Raw genomic sequence first — 18,069 nt, 5'->3', positions numbered from 1 at the left:
GCAAAGTAAATGCGTCAGCCATGGTGGGTGCCATAGTCACACTTGTCCTTAATCGTCATTATTTGGATATAAGTAAGGGAGCAAATGCCAAACGAAAAGTCAAATTAATACTGTAAGAAAATGGCCAAAAGGAGTTAAGGATTTAAAGCTGTGGCAAAAAGATACCAATATTTTGGAGTTTCTTACAAATGTAAATGTCGCGCTACTACTAAGTAAGAGAAGAAAAAGGGGGGCTGATATAAAGAAAGGTAAGGCAAAGAGAAAACGACTCACTGTTTGTGAAACTGGCTGTGGCAAAAAGCTGCATTAATGGGCGTCCCTCAGGACTGAACTTGAAAACCACTCAACTAATTCTTCTAAATCTTGCAGATATTTTGTAATTTTTCTAACATGCAGGAGGCACGTCTTAAATGGTGATGACTAACAGATAAATTGGTGTCAATTGTAACACCTCCATTTCATGTGCATTCACCTAACTCAAGTTCATAGCCTGAAGTTCCCATAGTGCCTTCTACTTGTCTGACATGTTGTAAAGCATGTTCAGCTACATCCATTGCATGAAAATGTGCTTTGAAATAAATGGTATTGTTGTTAGTGCCTTGCAGTTTAATTACCACTAATTAAAAACCTCTTTCTCTGGATTAATAAAGCAATTTTCACTCATTCCATTGTGTCCGCTCACTGAAGCAGTAAACTAATGATGAAAGTGGAGGAGTAACATTTGCTTTTGTTGACAAATAGAATGCAGTGCATAACTGATTACAAACGTTTGATGGCCTGATGCCCCATCTATGGCTGAGCCCTGCCTTGTGCTCAATGCCACCGAAGCAGGCTTTGGCTTCCCATGGCCTTAATTTGCTGTGGATTTCATCTTGTTCAGGAGTGGATGATTGGACAGATGAAACTGTCATGTCTTGTCATTTTCCAAAGGGTAGCAGCAGTCTGGAGCCTATCCCAGCTAGCACAGGGTGCAAGACAGGAACAATCCCCTGTTCAGGGCGCCAGTCCATCAAAGGTAACACCATCACACAAACATTAGGGTCAATTTAGCATCACCAATCCACATAACATACATGTCTTTGGACTGTGGGAGGATAGTGGGACAACTGGCGGAAACTCCACGTAGGGAGGACTAGTGACGTGAACCCATGTCTCCTTACTGCTGTACAGCAGAGCTGCCACCATGCTGCACCAGATGAAAATGTTTCTTGCAAAAACAGAGTACGAACCAGAAAAACAGGGTGGGAACTTGATCCAGTGCTTTCAAAATTCTTAAAGTCCTTGATAAAATTTTGCTGGTACAATTGTGACCCATTAATGAATACAGAGACTTGGGGAAATGTATTTAGGCCAGAAGCCAGGAAGCCCCACTTTACCAAAAGAGTTGTGGGAATGTAGAACAGGCTACCAAGTCATGTGGTTTAAGCAGAAACCTTAATATACTTTAAAATGTATGTGGTTTTGATATTGGGAGTCATAAGACAGAGCTGTTTAGAAGTCTTGGTCATTTGTAAAACTTATATTCTGATGATTCTTCTACCATACACTAACCCACAAGTGCATAATAACACCATTATTTTCCTGTTTCTACAGATGAAGGTTAAGAGACTTGTTTAGAATTCTGCAGTGCATCAATGATGATGGCTGAATTTGGCCACCCATTAGCACTCAATCCAATACCTCCACCTCCATGCCATTCTGCACGTTCTAATACTTAGAATCTCCCAATCATCCCTCTGAGGTCCTTGATTCCTGCAGTGACAATGAGTATTCAAAAAGGATTGATGATTCTGCTCCCGCTCCTCGCTGACCAGTCCTCACAACTCCCCATTTGAAACTGGTTGAATGCAACTCTTAAGTGCCAGAATAAAGTGATCCTACTTTAATTGTGTTCTTAAACATCAAAACTATTTTCTAAACCAAGTAAATACTCATCTTGTTTTTTTTTTTTTTCTGCATTTATGTCCTGAGTCTAGCTAGACACAGCCCACAACTCCACAAACCTGAGGCAGCCTGCGTATATAAAGAACTAAGAACTTATTAATGATTGAATAATTGTCTGTTAACAGGTGCTAGGCAATTCATAACTGCTGTCTATGGCAGAAGCATCCATCCTTCCATTTTCAACCTGCTTATTGTGAGTAGGTTCATGTAGAAGCTGGTAGAATGATGCCATATTCATCAGCGAGCACTTGTGCTTACCTACAAAAATTTGCTGTTGCTATTTAACCCCAAATGTGCAGCATAATAAGCCTTTTATGCCTTCTTTAATGACAACTCACAATAAACATACTAAAAGAATTGACTTATGATGGCCTGTAGAGCTGTATGTTGTATAGTAGTCCTGTAAAGTATGTTGCATTCAGAATTGTATGGATTGTATTTTTGCTGCTATTTTCATTACTATTTATTGTGTTAACTAGCCGTGGTACCTGTCTAAGATAGGTTGAAATCTAAGTAATGCAAACCTCATGTTTTTTATTTGATACATTGTTTGTCCATTTGGTCTGGTATAATAAAATCTTTTTCCCTCATTGCAGTAATGTTGCCTGTTTTCACCAAAGTGTTTTGCTGGGACAATTTGGCAGTATTTGTTACAACATTGGACTGGTTTAGCGAGTCTAGCCATGCATAAAAAGTACATGAATAACAATTTATTGTTATTTTCACTCATCCATTGCCCACAAAGCAAAGTTATCATTTATTAGCCTCACAGCTATAAACCTTGTTAATGTAATCCAAACAGGTATTACAGAGTCGTTATCATGCTGCTGTTCCTGACGTATAACGTTGAACAACAGAATAGGCCAATAAGACTAATTTACTTCTTTTTAGACCTTTATTTGGTATCCATCCATCCATTATCCAACACACTATATCCTAACTACAGGGTCACGGGGGTCTGCTGGAGCCAATCCCAGCCAACACAGGCCGCAAGGCAGGAAACAAACCCCAGACAGGGCGCCAGCCCACTGCAGCCTTTGGTATTTTTATTATAATACATTTTTTTATCATTCTTCTAAATGTTTTACTTGATTTTTAAAGTTTTTCATCCTAACCCGAGCAACTGTAAGGATTCCCAAATATGCAGATATGTTTCCTCTTGTTAAGGTTGATAAGCTGATTTATGTCCACCCGGCAATTTTTCTCGGTTGGGTAGTAGAGAGCATTAACATTTGCAGTGCACCATCTACTGGAATGTATTTTTTAATGCACGTAGTAATAAAATGCATTGCATTTTTCATTCCAACTGATGGTGCGTCACAAACATTAGCCCTGCTTTTACGAATCATATTCCAAATTTCATAAAACAGAGACATAGCAACAGAATGCAGACAGACAGACACACACACAGACACACACAAAGACACGTTTCCTTTTGTTAAATTAGATAAGAATTACTTATGAACGCTTTGAAATCACTTTAGTTTTTTTTTTTTGTCCAATGCCTCCTGACTCGCTGGTACAAGAAAATTCTCACACGATGTCTATTTATGCAAGACATTAAATTTTTTAGAGCTCCTCCAGACCTGAAAAAATACTCTTTTAAAGCCATTTTTGTACAATGTTTTGTTGTTAATTATGCTGTTATGATAAAGAGAAAGTCAATAAGTGTCTTCAGCAAAAATGACTTTTATAGTTGTGCATGCCACATCAACTGACCCCAGGGGTTCACCCTAATGCAATAAAGGGGGGCAAAGTTACTTCTTTTTTCAATACTGTGAAAAAATGGGTATCGATAATATAGGTGAAGTGAGGTATCGTTTTAAGCTGTTTTGAGGTTGCTGATCACAAATATGGCCCTCTAAGAGATACTCCCAGAAGGTTACAAATGACATATTTCAAACATAAGCATATGGGGTATCGTTTTATCCATCCATTTTCCAACCTGCTTAATCCGAACACAGGGTCACGGGGGTCTGCTGGAGCCAATCCCAGCCAACACAGGGCACAAGGCAGGGACCAATCCTGGGCAGGGTGCCAACCCACCGCAGGACACACACAAACATACCCACACAACAAGCACACATTAGGGCCAATTTAGAATTGCCAATCCACCTAACCTGCATGTCTTTGGACTGTGGGAGGAAACCGGAGAGCCCGGAGGAAACCCACACAGATACGGGGAGAACCTGGGAAGCGAACCCGAATCTCCTAACTGCGAGGCAGCAGCGCAACCACTGCGCCACCATGCCGCCCGGTATCGTTTTAGACTATTTCAAAGTCAGTGATTACAAATATGTCGTTGTTTTTGATTTGGCAAATTTCTATTACAATTAATAATATTGAGACTTTAAATATTTGAATTGAAGCACACATTTCAATATTTCAGATATCTGGCACCACTATTCTTGTGTGTTGCACTACTATGTTATGAAATAAATCATCCCAAACTAAGGTGGCTTATGTTAATTAAGATTTTTTTTGTTGCTGAGGACAAGCACAAATGAGCACTCTAATGTCCATGTAACATACAGCAAATAAAATCAAATGAACTCAAAACAATTTTAAGAGGTATATCACATGTAAACCATCTGTGGTTTGGGGTGAACTGTCCAAGAAAAGTGGTGTTTCTCATGTTTGGATGTAGAAGGTGCACCCCTTGGGTGGTGTTTGAAATACACTTCATTTTACAGGGAAAAATAAAGAATAAGGCAATTTAAAAATTTCATGTTAGCTGCAATGGATAAGAATACATTGCTGATGGCTTATGAGTAGTTTGAAACACGCAAAGCACAGCACTCTGCTGTTAGTCTAGTTGAAGCCAAAGTCAAATGAACATGGACACACCACTGCAGGGATGCATCATTGTTGAACAGCACACCATACTGAGACATCTTTGGCCATAGGGAGGGAAACCTTCTGAAATTCACCAAAGGATGTTGGCTTGTGCAGATCAGTAAGCTGTTTGAGCGCCTACCTTAGGCAAAATGTATGGTACACCAAGCCATCAAACACTATGGCAAGTGCAGTGCCATAGCTGATATTCAAATGTGCGGCAACAGTGATGAAGGCATTTGCCATGTTGAACTGGGCTTGTGTGCGTGATGTTGATGGCCAATCAGATGAACCGTCGTTGGTTACATTTGTTCTTCCCACTTTAAACCTTCCTACCCATTCATAAACCTTTCATTGAGTCCTATTGCTTTCATTTCCATACTGTGTTAACATCCTTCAGTGAATTTCAGCAGGACTCACTGCCTGTGCTCAAAGAAATCTCACTACTGTGCTAATTTGTATTTGGCTAACTTGTTATACAAGTCTTCTGTATAATACAACCAGAACTCCATCTGAACACAGAGATATGCTAGAAAATATTTTCCCCCCATAAAATAAAAAATGATAATACATAAAACCACAATTAATAAGCCTAAAGTATGCCTTTGACCCCTTATTTTTTATTGTATTAAAGCAAAGCATAAAAGCAAAACACTACCCAGTCAAATTAAAATAACATAACACAGCAGGTGCAATAATAAGTTCTGAAGACAGTGCATGAAACTCCGCACTCAATGCCACCCAAAAGAGAGCAATACAAACAGGACAGCCCCATCTAAAGCTGATGTCACATTATGTCACTTCTAGTCACTGGATACATCAGACTTGCCAAGCGCAGCTGCTGATCTCATCGGACCAGGCTATGTCAATTTAAATAGCTGAAAATCACTGGGCATGTCACATTTATCGTCTGCTTGGCAGCCTTCCAACATAGTCATTTTTGCCCCTTTTTTGTAATGGCCAATAATGTGTTGCCTGACATACAGTGGTGTGAAAAACTATTTGCCCCCTTCCTGATTTCTTATTCTTTTGCATGTTTGTCACACAAAATGTTTCTGATCATCAAACACATTTAACCATTAGTCAAATATAACACAAGTAAACGCAAAATGCAGTTTTTAAATGATGGTTTTTATTATTTAGGGAGAACAAAAAAATCTAAACCTACATGGCCCTGTGTGAAAAAGTAATTGCCCCCTGAACCTAATAACTGGTTGGGCCACCCTTAGCAGTGATAACTGCAATCAAGCGTTTGCGATAACTTGCAGTGAGTCTTTTACAGCGCTCTGGAGGAATTTTGGCCCACTCATCTTTGCAGAATTGTTGTAATTCAGCTTTATTTGAGTGTTTTCTAGCATGAACCGCCTTTTTAAGGTCATGCCATAGCATCTCAATTGGATTCAGGTCAGGACTTTGACTAGGCCACTCCAAAGTTTTCATTTTGTTTTTCTTCAGCCATTTAGAGGTGGATTTACTGGTGTGTTTTGGGTCATTGTCCTGTTGCAGCACCCAAGATCGCTTCAGCTTGAGTTGACGAACAGATGGCTGGACATTCTCCTTCAGGATTTTTTGGTAGACAGTAGAATTCATGGTTCCATCTATCACAGCAAGCCTTCCAGGTACTGAAGCAGCAAAACAACCCCAGACCATCACACCACCACCACCATATTTTACTGTTGGTATGATGTTCTTTTTCTGAAATGCTCTGTTCCTTTTACGCCAGATGTAACGGGACATTTGCCTTCCAAAAAGTTCAACTTTTGTCTCATCAGTCCACAAGGTATTTTCCCAAAAGTCTTGGCAATCATTGAGATGTTTCTTAGCAAAATTGAGACGAGCCCTAATGTTCTTTTTGCTTAACAGTGGTTTGCGTCTTGGAAATCTGCCATGCAGGCCGTTTTTGCCCAGTCTCTTTCTTATGGTGGAGTCGTGAACACTGACCTTAATTGAGGCAAGTGAGGCCTGCAGTTCTTTAGACGTTGTCCTGGGGTCTTTTGTGACCTCTCGGATGAGTCGTCTCTGCGCTCTTGGGGTAATTTTGGTAGGCCGGCCACTCCTGGGAAGGTTCACCACTGTTTCATGTTTTTGCCATTTTTGATTTAGAAATTGCTTTATAACCTTTACCAGACTGATAGATCTCAATTACTTCTGTTCTCATTTGTTCCAGAATTTCTTTGGATCTTGGCATGATGTCTAGCTTTTGAGGTGATTTTGGTCTACTTCTCTGTGCCAGGCAGCTCCTATTTAAGTGATTTCTTGATTGAAACAGGTGTGGCAGTAATCAGGCCTGGGGGTGGCTACGGAAATTGAACTCAGGTGTGATACACCACAGTTAGGTTATTTTTAACAAGGGGCAATTACTTTTCACACAGGGCCATGTAGGTTTGGATTTTTTTCTCCCTAAATAATAAAAACCATCATTTAAAAACTGCATTTTGTGTTTACTTGTGTTATATTTGACTAATGGTTAAATGTGTTTGATGATCAGAAACATTTTGTGTGACAAACATTCAAAAGAATAAGAAATCAGGAAGGGGGCAAATAGTTTTTCACACCACTGTAGCTGACGGTGTATGAAGGGTTAATCGGTATGGTGAGTTCAGTCACATTCTTGGCCCCTTTTTTTCTTTCTTCCATTCTGTCATGTTGTGTAAAACACAAGACATCAGACAGATGAGCTGGCCTTTTGTTTGCAAGCTCCACAGCAACCCAGTGTTCCTTATTCCTCATCGTTAACATTCTGTGCATTGTACTTATGGCTGAATGCTCATTGGTTCTCAGCTCTGACCAAAGAGAAAACCACACCTGTTTGATTTTATCCTAGCCATTCGCAGACTAGCTGGTCTGAGTTGTTGGGTATGTCACATTACGATCGGTTTCACAGGAATGCACTGCTGCCTGCCTCCGAATCAGTAAGATTCTTTCAAGGAGGACTACTGTACTGCTAAAAATCACTGGAACAGTTGCATAATGAGATATGGACTAAGGTAATTCTTCATATGCAATAATGCGGGGAAAAAAAAGAGATCTTGCCAGCTTCTGAAAAAAGCTGACCAGATCCTCATAAGGAGAATTTGTATTTTGTTTTGATTTGAGATAATACAGAACCTCGCTCTCCCACTGATTTATAGAAGGTGGAATGGGATTATTCCAGCTTGACAAAATCAGCTTTGTCTAAGTGGTGTGGTATAGAATATTACAACAGATTTTTCAGATCATTCTTTTATCCATTCAGCTATTACTCCACATATTGTTGTTAAAGCATTAAGAGAGATTTTAAATTTAAGGTTATCAAAAGATATAAAAGTTTTTTGCCCAAAATGGTTTGAGTGTAGGAAATTCCTAAAACATATGAACTACGGATGGAAACGTTTGATGATATCACTCACAGGTTAGACCAAGCACTGCATACATTTTAGCCAATTCAAGATTTTCATTTATGTGAACGATGAACAATTTTTTATTCGAATGATTGCATGCTTAGTGCTTTATAAACCAGAATGCATTTTATGACTGGCCAAATTTCCTTTTTTCTGAAATTTCCATTGAAAGATCTCTTTCCCATCATTCTCCAAGATTATATACTCAACTGGTATATACTGTACATAGTATATATATCCCAACTAGTAGGTATCTCCTCGTGGATAGATACAGAAGACAGAATAGGGAAGATGGGTTGGTTACACCTCACAAAGTTTATTTTTTGTATGTACTGTACTGCCTAAAGGTAGCAAATTAAGCAATATGGTATAAAATTACATTACATTACAGTTTTGGCCCATCTGACTTTACTCCAAATATTGCTGTCAAAGCATTAGAAATAATTTAAATCAAAGGCTAACTGAGTGAGATAAAGACCTTTTTGCTCAAAATTGTTTAAATGCACAGGTTAGATCTTGGTCTGGGCACGCTGACAACTGAAGACAAAATATACCTGAACCATACTGATTCAAGCAATTGGGATTGCTCAGCTTGGTCCCTGGTGTGGGTTTGTACTGGCGCCTTGTCCAGGTGTTCTTCCTGCCTTACACCCGATGTTTCCTGGGATAGGCTCCAGCTGCCCTGTGACCCTGCCCTGGATAAGCAGGTTAGGCAGATGGCCGAATAATTTTAATTTGAATTGTGGCATACTTGGCACATATTGAACTGAAACATACACCAAATTACTTTTAAGAAAAAGACCCGATTCCCCATCGTTTTCCAAGATCATCAGGGAATATATTTCGTAAAATTGTTGATATCTTCTGGCCATGCTGTCTGAGCCTTCATCCAAAACTGCCAAATAGGCAGAGCGGGAAAAAGGGTAGGCAAATTTTGGCGAAGTTTCAAGAGAAGATTACATTCGGAGCGTAACATTACGTGGCTCGAACCTTTTCTCTTAACTCCTGGCTAAGTGGACATCACCGTGCCTTATCATAGTCCAGAGCGAAGTCGGTTAAGCCTCCGCGTGAACCATTTGCGTTCTTCCGACGGAGCTATGCGGAGAATGTGCGGCGCGACGGTTCAGGGAAGCGAGCGCGCTCTCACACTCTCTCTCCCCGCCCGACTGTCAAGGAGCTTTGCCTGTCTGAAGGGGCGGAGCCTGAGCGAGCTCGGGGGCTTGCTGAGGGTTAACACTTGTTAGTCAGATTCTACCCGGAACTGGGCAACGAACTTGCGCAAACTTAAGCACGGATTTCTAACTTTTGGGGAGTTCGTATTTTCTCCCCCAGGTTGTGGGGCGGGAGGTGACTGGGCGTGCGTCCACATAAGTGTGTGCAAAGTCAACTTTGGACGCCTTGGTGAGAGGGAACAGAAGACGAAAGAAGGAAAAAGAAATTTGGAAAACAGGTAGGAAGCGTATTTCTCTGGCTGGGAAAAGGGGGTGGGGGTGTGACTGCGGTGGGGACGCGTTTATGTACTGCTCTGGACGACGCCGAGGCGACACGTTTGGGGGTGCTCTTTTCGGAAAACGCCCCACAGCAGCACGTTTACCTGTGTTGGTAGATCACTGCCGCTTTCATAACTTAACCTTCTTAAACTCGCCTAACCCAAGTCAGGATCGCGGGGGGCGCTGCCGCTCTCAAACAAGCATAAATCCGCAAAATGAACAAAACACTGGCTTTGTTACTAGGGTACTGGACTTTCTTTACGGCACCCCCTTATAATTGGCCGTCCGCCCAGGCCCCCACTTGCTTCATGGCTTTAATATCATAATCACCTTATCTTTTCTGGGCTTTTTTATGGCATAGTTTCAACGTCTACTGTGTTTTTTCTTCCCATTTTCAATCTACGTGTGTTTTATTTATAACGGCTAGTTCCGTAGCGTGTAGTGCAAAGGAGGAAGAAATCAGTGTAACCGATTAGCCCAATATCTAGGTACAGCACTTATAAGGGGTGGAGAAAGTCGAGACTCCGCCTTTAAATTGAAAATTAATTTCAGAAGGGGTAGGTACTTGTAATAGAGAAGCGATCTGCCTTGCTAGTTTGTTTCTCGTGTGGTACAGTGGCGCAGTAGTTAGGGTTCCATCGTCCTTGGGTCGAAACTTGTTTACACGTTCTCCCCTCGTCTCGTGGGTGGTTTTGCGGCAACTCAAGCACTTTCTGTAACGATGAGTAGCGACTCAAAAGTGCATACATGTGGACGTATGGTACATTTGACAAAAGTTGGGAAGTGCTGCAGAAGTCCCAGAAACTTGCTATTTATTATTTAGCAAGTTGTTATTAAAAATACTGTAACCAATAATGGTAGTAAAGTTTGTGTTTTATTTTGGAAGTGGTGCTGCATTGCAGTAAGGAGGTTGTGGAGTCGTTACCTGGGTTATCCCTGCATGGAGAACGCTTTAAGAAGTGAGAAACGTACTATATACATGAAAAGAATTATTAGATAGATAGATACTTTATTAATCCCAAGGGGAAATTCACATAATCCAGCAGCAGTATACTGATACAAAGAAACAATATTAAATTAAATAGTAATAAAAATGAAAAGAATTAAAATAAAATTAATGTTCGCATTACTATGGAGCTACAGCAGTTGCATGAACATGAGAGCGATCTTCTTCCTGGTCTATGTGTAGTTTTCTTCTTCTTCACTTGGAGCAGACCAGATGCTCCTTGTTTGCAGAGCAAGTCATGTGGGTGAATGTGGCCAATGTCAGATATGCATCTCATCCATGGTTGGTTCCTGTCGGAAGCTGCAGGGTTGGACTTTGCCTCCTGTTGACCGTGGAAAGCATAAGTTTGAAAATGGATGGGTTGAAATATGTTTTCAAAATTGCATTTATTTCTTTGTTTTACCACAGGGTTATTGTTACCACCATTTCAAAAGCCAAGTTTATATAGTAATAATAATAACAAAGGAAGATACCAGTTAGCAAGTCATTGAATTGTTTCAGTTCCACCATGCCTTATAAAATGCCATCTCTTTTTACAATGGAGTTCTGAAAACAGACACCATTTCCACACAGACATAGAACTGTTTTTAAAAATATGCATGTTTTATTTTAATCTGTTAATAATATATAAAATAACAGCGAATAATTAAGAACAAACAACCACAAGATTGATATTTACATACAATTATGAGATGATTCTGTTGGATCACAGGAATTCATAATTAAACAACAGCATAATTAACTTTTGTGCCATTACTGAAATCCAGACTTCTGTTTTATGAGTATGTTCTGTTTATTACCAAAGTAAGAATGGATGCCAGCCTATCATAAACTATACTTGGGAACTAATTTATGCTTGTCAGTTACTGTAATGTAAATATCTTTAGAATATGGAAGGGGGTCAGAATAGCCTAAAAAAGCTTGAAAGGTAACAGTTAAAAATGGAAACTTCACAGAGTAGGTAAACAAGCTGGTGATAGAGCTAAGGTCCTTGGAATTATTACATGGGTAAACACTGTGCCACTCCTAATACTGCAACATAAATGTAAAACTACATTAAAAATAGTAATACATTTACAGTGATTAAGCTACCTATCAATGTAAGTTTAATACGGCATTTATAATGTGGTCAGCCAGTTGTGTTGCCTAAATGCAGCCTTTACTTATGTAGGCTTCTTTTTAAATGACATTGTTCGGTGCTGAATTCTCTTTCCAATTGTATTTTTTAGAGTAATTAAAAAAATTGTTTTGTTATTTACTTAGGTGTCCATTTTATTTTAATTTCTAGATATTTTCTTGGCAATGTCCATTTTAAGCTTTTTATAAAAGGATTTGTGAGACTTGCAGACCGAGGCATTACAGAAAATTAAAGAATAACTAAATTGTCATCTGTATTTTTTCATTTGACTTTACTGGAATTCTCAGTGGCGAGGATCAATGGATCACCTGGCGTATGCAGGATGAACATACAATATATGCATATGTGTGTGTTTGTATCATTTTTTTAACTGCATTTTTTCAATGTGTACATTTTATTGGCCTGCTTAATAATTTGACACTTTCTCATTGCTTTCCCTTGTATCCTGACGATGTACATATTATGTTATTGGTGCAGTTAGTTGTGAGTGAGTATGCCATGTGATGGACTGGCACCTGATTTTGTGGTTAATTCCAGTCTTCTGTCTGTTTCTGTTAAGCTAATTTCTGGCTTTCTGCATCCTTGAATTGGTTTAATCAGTAAATAGATGGATGTTTATTTATTTTTTTCTTTTCCTCCATCAGACAGTCCTTATTTTATGTTGCTTTTACTAGGAACATAATCTTTTCAGTAAAAATAATATATTCAATTAATAAAAGTTATTTCAAAGTTTTTCTGAATTTTAGTAATTCTTATCCATTTTGTGGTTAGGTTTTGCCAGGTCTGGTATGACAGCTGACTAATTGGAAGCCTGCTGGGCTTGCTTTGTTATTAAAGAGATTTTTATTGCTCACAGGTTCAGTTTGCAGTTTCTAGTTGTCTTCTGTTCTTAGTACTTTTGCATAATTTGTGGATAGTTTTATGATAAGGCCATTCAGTAGCTCTCAGTCCATGGATGTGACCCTTTTATTTTCATCCAGGGTGAATGGGGTGTATGGCTTTTTTATGTTGATATCTACTCCTTGTAGTATATTTATGGGTTGTTTTACATTGTTTGATCTGAAAGTCTTTTCATACATTCAGGGAACTGAAATGACAAACTTTACTACCTCCTTTCACAATTACAAAGATAATCACTTCATTACTTTTTTGGCTAGAGCAGCCTCTTTTGTGTCGGACTATTTGGCATACCATAAGCATTTTCAGATTGTTTTAAACCTTGTCCTGCCAAAACACATCAAAACTGCACTTCTTTAATGTTTCTAATGATCTGGTTCATGACAGTAGATTAATAAATACTAATTATATGACAAAAGTAATGGTTTTTAGTCATATATCTGCAGAATACTATTAGAACTGTTTTTCATAACATGTTTTTGCATATCACAGTTTTACAACTTTCTGGAGGTCCTTTCCCAGGTAATTTGCAATCAGCATGTTTTAGTTTTTTCCTCCAATCTCCTATGGCCATTGAAAAGGAAATTGCATTTTAAATGCCAGTGTTGTTTGTTTTTTATGGGTGTTGGTGCTTATTAGCACCCTTAAGTTTCATTAAAACAGTCAGAAAGAGGATCATAGGATATTTTCCAGTTTAATTTCTTTATGTGCATCTTATTGTCCATGTAAGTAAAGTTCACTTTTGATTTATTGGTTTGATGAAAATATTTATGTTGAAAGACTGTCATATTCTTAGTAGACTGATTTGCCTGGATGAGCCTTTTTTCCTTTGTTGGCCGGACAATCTTGCCTTCCTTTTCTTATCCTAAACCTAAATGGATTGAAGCACTGGGTAGTTGTTCAAAGATGGTCCTTGGTACAACTCCTGCCCAATACCCGTTTGTAACCGTGATCTTTTCTGAGATTGTATAAAATGAAATTTAAGGAACTGAGATACACAACATGTGCAGAAGCTTCTAACCACACCCTTTAATCCCAACATAGACAGATAAGTAATTTACTAGTTAATTTTTGTAACTTTAAAATATAAACCTAAAATAAGTTAGAAAATACTGATTTTGTACATGTGCATTTGGTTTGACTTTTTCTAAAGGGTCAGTGAGCAATTAGCCAATATGTAATTTACAATTTTATAAAATTGGTAAGATATTTTTAAAGTTGCTCCATTTGTATTTATGCATTGATGACTCAAGTGTATAAGAGAATTTCAGATAACTGTTTTCTTATGTCATAATTGTATAAATAATTTAATCTTTCCTTTTCTTTGGGTTATAACATGGTGCATAGATCCAAAAGTATTCAAATTAAAAAGAAGAAACTTTAGTTTACTTGGGGGGAAAAAAAGACTGCAGATACAGCATTTTCTTCTAAACTGATATGGATAACAATTTTATTATTGTGCTAGGTTACAGCTTTTGTCTAAGAGTACCACATTTTGTCTTATTGTGGGTTGTGTTTAGCCCATATTTATTTCTAAAAGACAGTTTTATTTCTGAGAAATATACGGGCCCAAAAGGGGTGTACATTGTTGCCAAATCCTTATGGAGCAATGTTCCTTTCTTTCAAGTGCAAAAAACCTCTAAAACTCCGAAACATTCTCTTTAGTGAATTTTGTGGTTGCAAAATGTCAAGCAAAACTGTATTTGAGTCTTGGCTGGTTCACTCACTACTGTCTATTATTATGTGATGTTTATAAGTGGGTTTAGATAAAGGATAAATGGAAGAAAATTATACATAACCAATGATGTGTGACTTGGACTGTTGGTCACAGATAGTGGCCTCCTGCTCAGTGTTGGTCAAACTTGCAGATAGGAATTTTATTACACACTATAAGTGTGCCAATAAATCTGAAATGAACGGATGAGACTACTTTTTTTTTTTTTTTAATATATATATTAAGGCAGTGCTATTATACTCCTTCATTTTGTTACTAAGTGCAATAGAGATAAGTCACACCTAAACAAAATGAAACATGCTTTTTTTTATTTTTGTTTTAATGCATGCTGGATTGCTGTTTAGAATATGGTAGAAAGAAAACAACTGAGGACGGTGTTAGAAGCTTTTATTCTCTCTTGATAGTAGTTATTTATTTTCATCCAGTTTATGATGAAGCAATTGTACTTTTAGGCTTTTATATGGTGTTGTGATTTGTAGCAATTTTAAATTAAGGTTGAATCAACTTTAAATCATTCTTTATAATACTATTGAATATGGCCACTGGGGCTGTGTCTTTTAATAGTATAAAGACCTGCAGTGATGTCTGTGAAACCCCTGAAACTCAATCTTAACCCTTACCCCCCAGCACCCCTCCCCCCCACTGCTCTTTGTTGCCCAAGGATTCAATTATTCAACAAGAAACCAACTACAGTATATTCAACATGTAACACTTGTTCCTTAATAGTTCCCTAGATGTTTATTTGATTATGACCTTTTTTTAAGTTGTTTTAGATAAAAGCGTCTGCTAGGCAGATAAGTGTAAATTTTAAACAAGGCATCAAACTTATTAATGTTGGATTATTCCTCCATTCATGAAATCATGATAAACCAGGAATTATGAAGAAGTAGTCATGGTTCCATCCCAGTGAGAAGTTACTGCAATTGTAGCATCTGAGAATACACAAAAAGAACAAATTTCAACTCTCGAGAGCAGGGAAATTGATAATCATCAGTGAAGTAGTGTAGATAACAGCTGGGCACTAGCATTTCAGCCAGCAGTGACAAAAGGGTCAGTTTGTTAAAAAAAAACAACATAAAAGAATTTGCTTTAATACAAGTGTTAATTGGCAAAATTTGGTAATAGTGTTTTTCGCAGTGAATTTGATGGTTTTGCTAGTGACATCTTTCACTAAATTTTTCCCAGAAAATTTACCATGTGATTGTGTTACTAGGTCTGGGTAAAGATATCAGTTTTGCCAACTAATCGTTATTTTTCGTTTAAATGATTCAGTATCGGTTCTTAAAGTCTTAAGATTGAGCTTGTGAATACATCCTGCTTAATTACTTCATGTAGATTTTTGCTTATCTTTGTTTTTGGCGTCAAGATACCGGTAGATTGTGCTAATGCTCCTGTTAAGGCTTTTTACGGAAAAAGTACTTTACTACTTAACATAAAATGGTGCATCTTCTTTACTGAAATTAATGTCTTGGACACTTAAAATAGATGTGTGGACTTACTGCGTATTTAAACAGTATGTTGGTGAAAAACAACTGAATGAAAGCAAAGTCATATGAAAGCTATGTAGCTCAGAATTTAACTATTGTTGTAACATTACAAATTTGAGAAATCATTTATGTTGATGTCACCCATAAACTTAATCTCAGTTGACATTCAAACGAGGAGAGCCTAAACAATCTACACTGGAGATGGCGTTTAGCTCCAGGCTTCTGTTTAATTCACCTTGAGCCCTAAAAACAACAGAATCTATAGTACTTTTTATCTGTAAAGATAAGAGACCCTACAACATGTCTCACCTGGCAAAGCAAGGAGGCGATTGTTGGAATTTTCAGAGCAGCTAGCAATACAAAAGTGAGCATGTGCACAAAGCAGCCGAATTTAAAGTAGCTTCATCAACAACAACAACATTTATTTATATAGCACATTTTCATACAAACAGTAGCTCAAAGTGCTTTACATAATAAAGAATAGAAAAATAAAAGACACAATAAGAAAACAAAATAAATCAACATTAATTAACATCGAATAAGAGTAAGGTTCAATGGCCAGGGGACAGAAAAAAAAAACTCCAGACGGCTGGAGAAAAAATAAAATCTGTAGGGATTCCAGACCATGAGACCGCCCAGTTCCCTCTGGGCATTAACATACCTAACATAAATGAAACAGTCCTCTTTGGATTTAGGGTTCTCACGGAAGGGCTTGATGAAGATGGTCACGTAGAGTTCTGCCTTTTAATCCATCCATCATTGTTGGAGCATCATGAAGCTTTGAGTAGGTGGAGGTGGTGCAGGCCACCACCACAAAGAAACTGGAAAAAGAAACAGAAAAGAGAGTAGGGGTCAGTAAGGATTTTAGAGCCACCATGAATAGTTATTATGATGAATTGAACATATAGAGTATCAGGATTAAGTTAAATTAAGTTAAATTGAAGTTATAGAAAGGCCATGTTAAAGTAATATGTTTTCAGCAGTGTTTTAAATTGCTCTACTGTATAAGCCTGGCGAATTCCTATTGGCAGGCTATTCCAGATTTTAGGTGCATAGTAGCAGAAGGCTGCCTCACCACTTCTTTTAAGTTTTGTTCTTGGAATTCTAAGTAGACACTCATAATAGTAACATTATCAGTAACAATGGCCGGTCCGTTTTCTTTTATGTTCCATTCATTCAGTGCCATTATCAACAAGCATGAGGTCTGGATCCTCCTTTTAAATGTTTCCTTTTTGTCTGAGGACTGTTAGGACACATTTTGGAGACTGATTAACGTGACTTCTATACATGAGCAACTGAAGACATTTGTAACTATAGAAAGACCCAAGTGTTCCTACAGTATCTTTAATTTTGATGAATTCAAAATTATTTTAAATGTCCAATAGGAGAATACATTTGGCTAACAGTTTAGTTGAAGGGTATCTACATGGAGATTCATAACACACAAATAGGTTATTAAGTAACATTTATTATTTAAGAAGCAATATCAGATTATTTTATAGTAATATTATTCAGGGCTTATACATATGTTATGAAGTCACTATGTAGACACCCTTCAAAATAAACTATTACTGAAATTTGTCACATTACATTAATGTTCTCTATGCATGGTTAAGTACTTTCTAAAATCGCCACCACTTTAAATATATCGTTGTGTGCTGATTCAGTCAAGAAAAAATCGACATTAGTTCAAATTGAAACATTGTGAGTCGGAATCGAATTGAGTCCGGACATCAGTGCTAATATCCAGCTTTATATCCCCTCCAAGTGCTGTATGATGCTTTGCAAGGCCAGCATAAAATCACAGAGCTGTAGCAGACAGTGTAGGGTCTGCTGTGTGGGCTTAAAGCAGGGCAGGGGTTGCATGATACATGTTTTTCAAATGGGTTAAGCCAATTGTATATTGTAATCAATTTTAAAGGTTTTTATTACTGTGAGATATGAGAATTGTGCTTAAACACAGGCGGTTTGTTTTCTCTGTAACTGAATTAGTTTTAGAAAGTGACAACGCAGCCTGGTACGTGACATAATGCTATCTCTGGGAGTCACAGTGGTATAGTGGTTATCACTACTGAATCACAGTTCCGGTCACATTTTTGTCCACAATAATCCCAGAATAACAATTGGCAGGCACTTCCCTAGCCCTTAGGGACACTA

General features: G+C 37.9%; 1 protein-coding gene across 2 annotated transcripts in view; it reads left to right on the top strand.

The window, feature by feature from the left end:
- The first annotated feature begins 9,354 nt into the window (after window positions 1-9,354).
- elmo3 (engulfment and cell motility 3) overlaps window positions 9,355-18,069 on the top strand; it is a 161,218-nt gene continuing 152,503 nt past the window's right edge. For both annotated transcript variants that reach the window (XR_005634896.1, XM_039763223.1), the window contains exon 1: window positions 9,355-9,609. The gene's annotated coding sequence lies outside the window, so the exon portion shown is untranslated. The remainder of the gene's footprint in view (window positions 9,610-18,069) is intronic.

This window comes from Polypterus senegalus, chromosome 9 (genome assembly GCF_016835505.1).
Source record: "Polypterus senegalus isolate Bchr_013 chromosome 9, ASM1683550v1, whole genome shotgun sequence".
Taxonomy (NCBI): domain Eukaryota; kingdom Metazoa; phylum Chordata; class Cladistia; order Polypteriformes; family Polypteridae; genus Polypterus; species Polypterus senegalus.
The sequence above is the reverse complement of the archived record's forward strand: the minus strand, read 5'-3'. Positions and strand labels throughout refer to the sequence as shown.